The sequence below is a fragment of the Rhinoderma darwinii genome, unplaced genomic scaffold, assembly GCF_050947455.1.
Source record: "Rhinoderma darwinii isolate aRhiDar2 unplaced genomic scaffold, aRhiDar2.hap1 Scaffold_68, whole genome shotgun sequence".
Classification (NCBI taxonomy): Eukaryota; Metazoa; Chordata; class Amphibia; order Anura; family Rhinodermatidae; genus Rhinoderma; species Rhinoderma darwinii.
This window is the reverse complement of record NW_027464238.1, coordinates 145,060-156,211: the sequence shown is the minus strand read 5'-3', so window position 1 is coordinate 156,211 and position 11,152 is coordinate 145,060. Positions and strand designations below refer to the sequence as shown.

The 11,152-nt window shown below is 44.4% G+C and overlaps 1 long non-coding RNA gene across 2 annotated transcripts; it reads right to left on the bottom strand.

Moving 5' to 3' along the window:
• Positions 1-1,309: 1,309 nt before the first annotated feature.
• Positions 1,310-9,486, bottom strand: LOC142728491 (uncharacterized). 2 transcript variants are annotated; one of them, XR_012877617.1, is made up of 5 exons: positions 8,763-9,486; positions 5,709-5,829; positions 5,367-5,569; positions 4,206-4,300; positions 1,310-1,813 (listed from the first exon to the last, which is right to left on the bottom strand). It is a non-coding gene; the product is annotated as an uncharacterized LOC142728491 (long non-coding RNA). The 2 variants fall into 2 exon arrangements; XR_012877616.1 differs by lacking the exon at positions 8,763-9,486 and having other exon boundaries at positions 5,709-5,922.
• Positions 9,487-11,152: the final 1,666 nt, after the last annotated feature.

Genomic DNA, 11,152 nt, shown 5'->3' with positions numbered 1-11,152 from the left:
TTGATTTTATTTCAAGTGGTTGTAGATGCCAGAGGCTAAGGCTGGATTCACACGAGCATGTTACGTCCGTAATAGACGGAAAGTATTTCGGCCGCAAGTCCCGGACCGAACACACTGCAGAGAGCCGGGCTCCTGGCATCATAGTTATGTACGATGCTAGGAGTCCCTGCCTCGCTGCAGGACAACTGTCCCGTACTGTAATCATGTTTTCAGTACGGGACAGTAGTTCCACGGAGAGGCAGGGACTCCTAGCCTCATATATAACTATGATACTAGGAGCCCGGTTCCCTACAGAGTGTTCGGTCTGGGACTTGCGGCCGAAATACGTTCCGTCCATTACGGACGTAACATGCTCGTGTGAACCCAGCCTTAGTGCGACGCTTCGGTCATTACATGACCTTCATCAGGCACTGTGCCGTTCTGGTTGCTGGTACATCCAGTAGTTGGCGCTTCGTTCCGAATGGCGGCTGACCACTGTAGTTGGCGCACTTGAGATTTCTTAAAACTTTAGCTTTGAGTGCCGAATACTTATTTTGGTCTGTGTCAGATGTTAGGGATGAAGTCTACAACTGGCCAGACCACCTATCTTTCCTTCGCTCTGGAAATATAGGACAGTCCACGAGGCAGCACATCATGTCTGGTCAATTCCCCTACTACTCTGTACACTAACATCTTCAAAAGAGAAGAGGAAGGTGCAGATGTGACGTTCAGGTTAGGTATTTGTAGCATTGAAGTTGTATTGTGCTCCCCTTGGAGCACTATGCAAAGGCAAAACTCCTTTATTGGCATGATATGTAGATGGTTGGTACTCTATTTGGGTGCGCAGGCTTACTTTGTTGTGTGCTCACTTGGCTAGGTCGGCATTAATGAGTGAAATGTATACAGTACCTTAGGAAAATACAGTGTGAGAAAAAGATGTTAACTGGAGCGCTCCCTAGGGTAATACCTTGAAAAAAAATGTCAACTAGTCTTCTCACCTTGTGAACCTCTTGGTTGATAAGAACATCGACTGGATGCAGTTGTCTCTCTTTTTGTAGATTCTTGTTCTTCTGACACGGAGTACAGTATGTCTCAGGCTGGGGGATCTCTTTGCTGGACTTTGTTGTATGGTGGTGTACGTTCGTCCTGATTATGACCTGTTTTTGTAGCAGGAAGATGTCTTTCTTGTTTAGATGTTACTCCACGGGTTACCCAGCCTACTCATTCTTCAATGAATCAGTGACCATGTCCACAATTGATTACACATGTATAATATAGATTTCATGATAGTTCTTTAGAATTAAAACAAATTCTTTTTATGTATTTGTCTATCCATTTTTATTAGAAATACAATAAATACATTGAGATATGTTTTTATTGACATGTGTTGCTATCAGCCAGACAGGAAAAAAAATATAGAAGGCCTTGGGAATCTGTAGGGGCAGCTGTTCTACAGGAAAGGGAGTGCAGAGACCCTACCAAACAGGACGAGGGGAGGCAGTCCATTGCCGGGCATCTGAAGAGACTTGCCATTAAACACCCAAAACCATTGTACTTCACCGCAGCCCTGCGAATCATGGACAAGGCTTCATTTTCAAAGACTTCTCGACAGTTGTCTTTTAATTGGATGGATCTTAAAAACCCCCACAGTGGGGGATGGGAAGGAGGAGGTGTGGACGGATGACGTTACGGCATTCTTAGATGGACATTAGTGGTTCATATCTGCTGCCTCTTTAGCTTTCAGACCTTGATCTGGCACATCCCTTTCCATGGCTGACGTTCTCGACACCAGGGCTTCCTCCTGCTGATGTTGTACGGTACATTCCCTTCAGTTCTGAAACAAGAATAAATAAAATGTCCTAGTGAAGAGTTGCTCTCTTGAAGATATTCCCCATGACCCACACCAAGACCCTTTGTCTGCCAGGTAGGTAGATAGTGCGTTCTATGTTCAACTAAGTTAAATAAATTCACAAGTAAATCTGCTCAACTTTAAGATGCGGTTAACAGAAATGTTTAAAAACGGGGACAGATAGGGCGCCAAGCAATGGTAGAATTTTATTTAAATACGCGTTTCTGGCACGACTGGTCCCTTTATCTGGTGTTAAATTGACGAAGGGATCAGTCAAGTTTAGTCCCGGACCAGTCCAGTCCAGAAACACAGTCAAAATAAAATGGGTTTTACTTTACTGTCCACGTGTGAAGTATTTGTGTTACCCGCCGCTTATCTATTTTTGAAGGGGAACTCCAAGAAAAATGTGTCATGCAATCAAAGGCGCAGTGCCCACCCAAACTACATCGCAACATTTAATTTAAAAAAATTAGCTTTTATCTATTGGATTACTCCAATATGTAAAGGCCAATATCACTAACAGCTCCTGGCTCAGCCAGCAGAGGTGGGGTCCGGAGCCGAATGGGACCCAGAGCTGCTGAAGGAGCGGAAAGTACATAAAGGGGATTTGTCCGGGGTCTGAATACATTTTAGGGTTTGTTATTAAAGGGGTTTTCCAGGCTTTATAAAAATTGTAATTCAAACTTAAAATTGCACCATTTAGCAAATACCCACCTTCTAATTCTCTGCGGCTCCAGTGCTGGCGGTTCACAATCCCCTGCCGGCCTGTTTACATAGGCTGGACCAGTGATGTCCCGTATCGGCACATGATCGCACTAGTCAATCACTGGCCACAGTGGTCACGTGCCATACTTACTTAGATCACTTCTGCAGGCGATACCCTCCCTCTATACTGTCCTTACTGCAAGGTTTTTATAGTGAGGATAGAATACAGGGAATATCTGGTACACAAAGCGTATTCTCACTAACCCTGCCCCATGACAAGCCATGCCCAATGAACCACGTTCTGTCAAAGGTACGCCCTGTCAAGTCCTGTCTCAATCCATCTGAAACTAAAGTGTCCCTAGAAAGAAATTCCAAATATTGTCAACTATGCTATATTAGGGTATAGTATGAAGAATCAGTGCAGTAGGGTCTATATACTACTATATACACAAAGCTGCCATGTGCTGAACATTGCAAAACACCCTTTTCATAAAAGAGCGTTAATTCCAGTCCTGCAGTCACCCTGATGACCTTATACTGTGCCAGTACTTGAGGTAGGTGTGCCCCTTTATATATTACTTGCAGCCAGAATTGGCACCGGGATTTTCAGCTCATTGACGAATTCTTGAGGTCACATTTGTGTCTTGATGTCACCAGACTTATCCAATCCTACGCCACTTGCTCTTTATAGAATTTTCAGAAAAAAAATTCCCCTAGCAATAAATACTGCATGTAAATAATATTCTCATTACAATACAACAACAAATAAATGGAAAAAGAGCCATATCCCTATTAGGTCCCGCGGACATCATAGAGGTGGTCCTTGACTTCCAGTCCTGCAGTCACCATGAAGACTTTGTGCTGTCAGTGCAGGCAGAATAAAGCTGACATGGTGACAATGTAATGTTTTATATGTACTACTACTCCCTGTACTGACTGATAGTAGAGAGAATGGACTAAGCTGAAGGATTCCCGACTCTTATCAATTCTTTAAATAGGGAATGCCCTGAATACTAACCCCAAATTTATATTACATTTATAGTAGGGCAGATTTACTATTCAAATTGAGCCAGAATTATGGCGTACACGTTGTGCGCCATATTTATTAATTGTTTTAGCCACATTTTGCGGCGTGCTTGACAAGGGGCGTGGCCTAGAATAAAGGGGCGTGTCTTAAACTAAGTCAACCAAGAGGTGGTATAAGGAAGAGAAAAGTGTCTAACATGTCTAGCAAAATCTATCATACATCGTGCACCACTGTGATAAATTTAGCGCAGTTTCTGACTTCCTTGTATCAGTTTACACTGTGTAAAACTCAGATAGTTTTAGGCCCCATGCACACTAACTTATTTTTGCAGCCGCAATTCACCCACAAATCTGCAGGTGAATTGCGGCCCCATTCATTTCAATGGGCCCATGCACACGACCGTGGTTTCTACGGTCCGTGCATTGCCCAGGAACCGGGACCGCAAAAACAACGGACATGTCTTATTACGGTCGTGTTTTGCGGTACAGGCTCATAGAAAACAATGCACGCGGTCATATGCAGGGCCCGCGATCTGCGGGCGGCCGCGGGTGACACTCCGCGGACGTACGAGCCGCAAGTCACGGTCAATGCACCTCACTACGGTCGTGTGCATGAGGCCTTAGTAAATCTGCCCCATGGTAATACCAGTGACAGCCCGCTCTTTCCCGGTGGGGTACAGTCCTCCGCACATCTTCATCCACGTCTCATCTTGTATGTGCCGGTTACTTTTCTCCTTATACCTGAGAAGTAACAAAAATAACATCAGAAACTAAAAAAACACAATTCCAAGTATTTCTCCCCATTTCTAAAAATAACATTTCCTGCAGGTGAATAATGGAAAATATAAAGATATAAATATATTCAGGCCTATGTGTCTGTCCAGGGGGTCAGTGAGGGTCCTGCCTGTTATATGTGGGGAGGTCTTGCTGCACAATAACGGAGGGGAAAATGTCTGTACATCAATATATATTTGTCTCTAGGAGCCCCTACAAAGTCTCAGTGAGGGCCCCGTCTGTTATACGTGGGGAGCTTGTATACAGCGTTAGTAACAGGCATGTCACTCCAGTATAGATATTTTGGGTGCGGGTTCTTCGACCCCACTGTCCATAGTTTAATTAAACACCTTAAGAAAATGGATCATCACCAAGAAGTTTTATTTAAAGGGGTACTCCCATCTTACTATTTCTCTGGGACTCACACCTATGTGGAAAACGGAGGTCTCTCCCTGACCCTGTCCTGCTTTGTTCCCACATCCCTGTCCCGTCTAATGGCTGCTGATTCCAGGTGGAGAATGACTTGGGAAAGGCCTCGCACGTCCCTCTCTCTATTCTGTTCTATGGAAGTTTCGGAAACAGCTGAGCGCTGTTGAACTATTTGTGTAACTCCCATAGTACAGAACGGAGAGAGCTGCGTGCATGAGCATAGGTGGATATCACATAAACGTCTGAGATGGAGAAAACCCTCTAAAGAGATTATGTAATTAAAGGGGTTGTACATAATTAGAAAAATAGAGCTGCTGTCTTCCAAAAACAGAGCCACACCTGTCCACAGGTGATGTGCGGTGTGTGGACAGCTTAGCCCTATACATTTCAATACAGAAAAGCTGCAATACCACACACAGCCTCTGGACAGAGGTGGCGCAGAGCTTCCATTTGGGTCTTAGAGATGGTCTCCAGCGTGATACCCCCCTCTATGATATCTAAATACCCTTATAGGGCATTTCAGGTGTAACCAGAAGTTAAGGTGATACAAAAAAATATTCCATACATGAGATTTCCTTAATGGAGATATTGTAACAATAATTACTGAAAATATGTAATTGACTTTTTCCTCCATTGTAGGAATAGAACCCGAGAAGCCACGTTTTGGACTACGGAACAGTCGATCCTCCGGATGAAATGCTGTGTGGTTGGAGCGTAGTCCCAGGAGCGCTGGTGTTGATGTGCTGATCCATGTTCTTCTTATCTGGAGCTTGTATACAGAACACGCGATCCTTCTGGTCCGACCTACTAACATATATAAGCACAGCCTAAACACACACGTAATGATATATAATAACATAACATTAACATAATATTACTATGTATCAGCCCTGATACGTCAGTGTCATCATATTTCTGGGGTCCCCGCACACAGGATATACGTTACCTCCTGTGATGATGTCACTTCCCTGTATTTCCTGTATGACATGGCTGCTCTTCCTCTTCCCGTTTCCCTTTCTGATGTATTTCCTCTTCCTGTGTGATAAGACGTGTGCTGTTGCCTCCTGCTGTGTATAACACGAGATGTAACATGTCTTATAAAACATGTCAATAATAATCGCAGAAAGCGAAAAACATTTTGTTCATTTCCATTCACATCAATGGTTATTTGTTTTTCTGAGCCATACTTGTCTGTTTTTAGAATCAACTACAGGGAGATTTGAGATGTGGTTTGAGAATTTCTTTCCTATGTAAAGCCCACCCATAAGGACAGCTAAGAAGCCTCAGTTATCAGCGAGCGACCCCATAATTAGAGTAAGCAGAGTGCCCCCATACAGTGCCAGCAGAGTATTGTCCCTTAAACAGTGCCAGTATACTGCCCCCTCATAAACAACACTACCAGCAGAGACCCCTCAATAAACCATATTGCCAGCAAAGTGCCTCCAATAATTAGTGCCAGCAGACTGCCCCCAATAAGCACTACAAGCAGAGTTCCCCCTCACAAATAGTCCCAGCAGAGTGCCTTCCTTTATGCAGCTACATCATGTAAGATCTTCCCTAGTTTGGAAGTCTCCAGGACAATCTGGGAGAGAAGACAAGTGTGATGTAACCTGGTTGCAGTGTGTAAATGTAGCCTGAAACATCACGTGTAGCTCCTAAGTCTATGTTCACATGTTACATATTTATTGCAGATTTCCATGGTCAAATTGACACATGAAGAATGAATGTGAATAGGGTTCTAGAAAACTCCATAAACTTGCAGCAGTAACAATCTGCAGTAGATGTAATACAAAGGATGCACAGCCAAATATGCTGCAAAATCCACATGTAATATATGGAGAAATATTAGGCCTAGTTCACACAGAGTTTTTTTGGAGCATTTTTTTACGTGGAAACCGCATCAAAAACCGCATCAAATAACGTCCGAAAACTAATCTTATTGATTTCAATGGGATGCAGAGGCGTTTTTCCCACGAGAAAAAAACATTCACAGGAAAAAGCAGCGTCAAGCCCTTTCTTCAAGTGTTTCCGTCTCTGACCTCCCATTGCCATCAATGGGAGGCAAAGAAAACGGTTTTCGCAGCATTTTTGCATGCGGTGCTCAATGGCGGTGGTCGAAAAATGCGTCAAAAAAGCGGCAGAAGGAATTTTGAGGCAGATTTTTCCACCTGCAAAAAACTTGGTGTGTAAACAGGGACTTCGTGTCCACATGTGACCTACTGTATCCAATCACAGCTGTAATTCCAGCCAAGGCTGCCTAAGATTATGTTCACACCCCCACTTCTCCTGCGGTTTGGCCGCTGCAGCCCGATGAGGAGGGATTATAACTAGAAATTGTGGATATAAAGAACATGCAGAGGTTTCTGTGTGACAGTCTAAGGGCATGCCCAGACGTGGCGGAGTTCTGCATACACTGTCCGCATCAATGCCGCACAGAATCTGCGTTGCAGATTCTGTCGCGGCTTTGCCTAAAATGGGCATTAAATTGATGCGGACTGGCCGTTGCGTATTGAGGGGGAAAGGGCTTCCCTTCTCTCTATCAGTGCAGGATAGAGAGAAGGGACAGCCCTTTCCCTAGTAAAAGAAAAAGAAATTCATACTTACCCGGCCGTTGTCTTGGTGACGCGTCCCTCTTTCGACATCCAGCCCGACCTCCCTGTATGACGCGGCAGTCCATGTGACCGCTGCAGCCTGTGATTGGCCTGTGATTGGCTGCAGCCGTCACTTGGACTGAAACGTCATCCCGGGAGGCCGGACTGGAGGAAGAAGCAGGGAGTTCTCGGTAAGTATGAACTTCTATTTTTTTTACAGGTTGATGTATATTGTGATCGGATGTCACTGTCCAGGGTGCTGAAACAGTTACTGCTGATCGTTTAACTCTTTCAGCACCCTGGACAGTGACTATTTATGGACGTCGCCTAGCAACGCTCCCGTAATTACGGGTGCACACACGTAGTCACCCGTAATTACGGGAGCCCCATTGACTTCCTCAGTCTGGCTGTAGATCTAGAGATACATAGGTCCAGCCAGAATGAAGAACTATCATGTTAGTAAAACCAGTACGCTCCGCAGCACACATAACATCTGCGGACTTCATTGCAGAATTTTCACTCTCCATTGAAGTCAATGGAGAAATTACGCAATGAGTCCGCAACAAGTCCGCTACACGTCCGCAACAGCCAGTGTATGCTGCGGACAACAAATTCCTCACCGCAGCCTATGCTCCGCAGAATTGTCCGCAACGTGTAAACGAACTCAACTAAAAAGCTATGGAAAGCAATGGAGAAACGTGTACGCTGCGGATTCCAGAGCAATTCCGCCACGTCTGGTCATGCCCTAAGGCTCTGTTCACATCTGCATTGGGGTCCCGTTCTGACGTTTCCGTCAGAGGTTTCCGTCAGAACAGGACCCTGAGCAGACACAAACTGACACCGACGGAAACCAGGGGTTTCCGTTTCCATCACCATTGATTTCAGTAGTCGACTACGCTATTGCTTCCGGCAAAACGAAGGGTCCGGTGCACAAAAGAGACAAACCGAAACCACGGGCACCGGCTCCGTCACCATTGAAATCAATGGTGATGGAAACGGAAACCCCTGGTTTTCGTCGGTGCCTGCTCAGAGTCCCGTTCTGACGGAAACCTCCGACGGAACGTCAGAACGGGACCCCAACGCAGATGTGAACAGAGCCTAATATGGATGAGAAAGGGGAGGTGGGAATACTCATTGTTTATTATGCCCGGATACTGAACTGGTATTACTAGTATTATACCCTGTTCTATGAACTTTACCCGCTGGAGAACCCCAAAGATGCTTGTACCACTGATCGAGGTGCCATGTGTTTTGTAGTAAAATTAAATTGGTATTTGATTATTTTTTTACAGTTAATATTTATTAAAAATTCTGTTTTAAAGTTTTTTGCCTGGCAGTGATAGTTTGATATTTGTCCAATACCTATTTAGTTCCATTTTTCATGGATATTATGAGGTGGGACTACTCACCTAACCAGTATGTTCCTGACGGGAGCTGCATGCGTCCATCTCATCAAGTCTCCGATCTCCTGGCAGCTCCACTTTGTACAGATCCTACAATGAAAATCTATGCAAAAAGTTTACACCAAAAAAACAGAAAATTCTACTGCGGAACCAGGATTGTTGTTGTGTGGCAGGGCTGCACCTCGCCCTTCTGCTGCCGGAGGTAAACAGTGAAATAGCGCCACCACCTGCATCACCATAGAGTGGCCATGTGGGGTAGAGAAAAGATAGCAAAGAAAATATAGAAAACCTTTATGTTTACATGTAGTAGAAATTTATTTAATACAAGAGAATAATATTTATAAAAATCTTAATCACATGCTGCGTTAGGCCTTATTCACACGACAGGGTCCGAGTGTCGGCCGGGAAAATCGTCAGTTTTTGGCCGATTTTCCCGGCCGGTTTGCATCCGTTCCGATTCCGTTCCGGGCCGTGTTGCCATTTTTACCGGCCGATTTGGACCCGATTTGCATCCGGTTTTTTCCCTGACCGTTTTTTAATCGGATGAATTTTTTGCACTCTACTTATTTTTTTATTATTATGGTCTATCCCTCAAAGGTCAAAAAAGAACTTTTTGGAACTTGTAATATTTTTTTTCTTTCTTTTACACCATGTTTTTCCCTGTAACTGGAGCTGCACAGCAGCCCCAGTTACAGGGGAAATCAGCCCTCTCACAGTGACGATTGTCACTAATAGGGCTGTGCTGGGTCTAGTAAGACCCAGCAGCAGTCTGTCACTAACGGCACCCGGCGATCATGTGACCAGTCACATGATCACCGGCAGGAATAGAGACAGCGCCGCTGCTGCTGTCTCTATTCCTATACACAGCGTTCATTGAGCGTTGTGTAAAAAGACATCGTAGAAGACAGAAGCAGTGAAAGCTGCTTCTATCCTCTCCTCAGGGTCCCCGGCAGTCACTGACAGCCGGAGACCCGACATTCAGCTGCCCGATCGCGCGGGCAGCAAGTTAAAACCTGAGCCGTAAAAAGTCTATGGCTCGGGTTTTAAGGACCCTGACCGCTGGCCGTAAAAATACAGCCAGCGGTCGGGAACTGTAACAAGCAGGGGAAGGGAGCCAGCGCAGCGCTCCCTTCCACCTGCTGTACACCCCGACCCTGCCACACAGTATCACCAGCGTAGCCATTCGTCCGAATGGCATCAACTCCTCCTCCTCACATGCACTCTGCACTGTGAGGAGGAGAGAGTGCGCGAGCGACGGTTGACCCGGCCATCACTCGGGACACATTCCGGTGATGGCCGTGTATTACCCGACCCCATAGACTTCTATGGGAGCCGGGCGGCCGGGTACCCGGCCGAAAATAGGGCATGTCCCATTTTTTGACGGCCGGTTTTCCTGGCCCGTCAAAAAATCGGTCGTGTGAATAGCCCCATCCTAATGGTCTATTATTCCTAATGCAGCCGGGTGCCGGCCGATTTATGAACGGCCGGCACCTGGCCGGGAAACCCTGTCGTGTGAATCCCGCCTTAATTCTGCAGTGTATTACTGACATACCTACCTACCTGCATTATATTACACTCATCCATTATATACCTACCTGCACTCATTATATTACACTCATACATTATATACCTACCTGCACTCACTATATTACACTCATCCATTATATACCTACCTGCACTCATTATATTACACTCATACATTATATACCTACCTGAACTCATTATATTACACTCATCCATTATATACCTACCTGCACTCATTATATTACACTCATCCATTATATACCTACCTGCACTCACTATATTACACTCATCCATTATATATCTACCTGCACTCATTATATTACACTCATCCATTATATACCTACCTGAACTCATTATATTACACTCATACATTATATACCTACCTGCACTCATTATATTACACTCATCCATTATATACCTACCTGCACTCATTATATTACACTCATACATTATATACTTACCTGCACTCATTATATGACACTCATCCATTATATACCTACCTGAACTCATTATATTACACTCATACATTATATACCTACCTGCACTCATTATATTACACTCATACATTATATACTTACCTGCACTCATTATATGACACTCATCCATTATATACCTACCTGAACTCATTATATTACACTCATACATTATATACCTACCTGCACTCATTATATTACACTCATCCATTATATACCTACCTGCACTCATTATATTACACTCATACATTATATACTTACCTGCACTCATTATATTACACTCATCCATTATATACCTACCTGAACTCATTATATTACACTCATACATTATATACCTACCTGCACTCACTATATTACACTCATCCATTATATACCTACCTGAACTCATTATATTACACT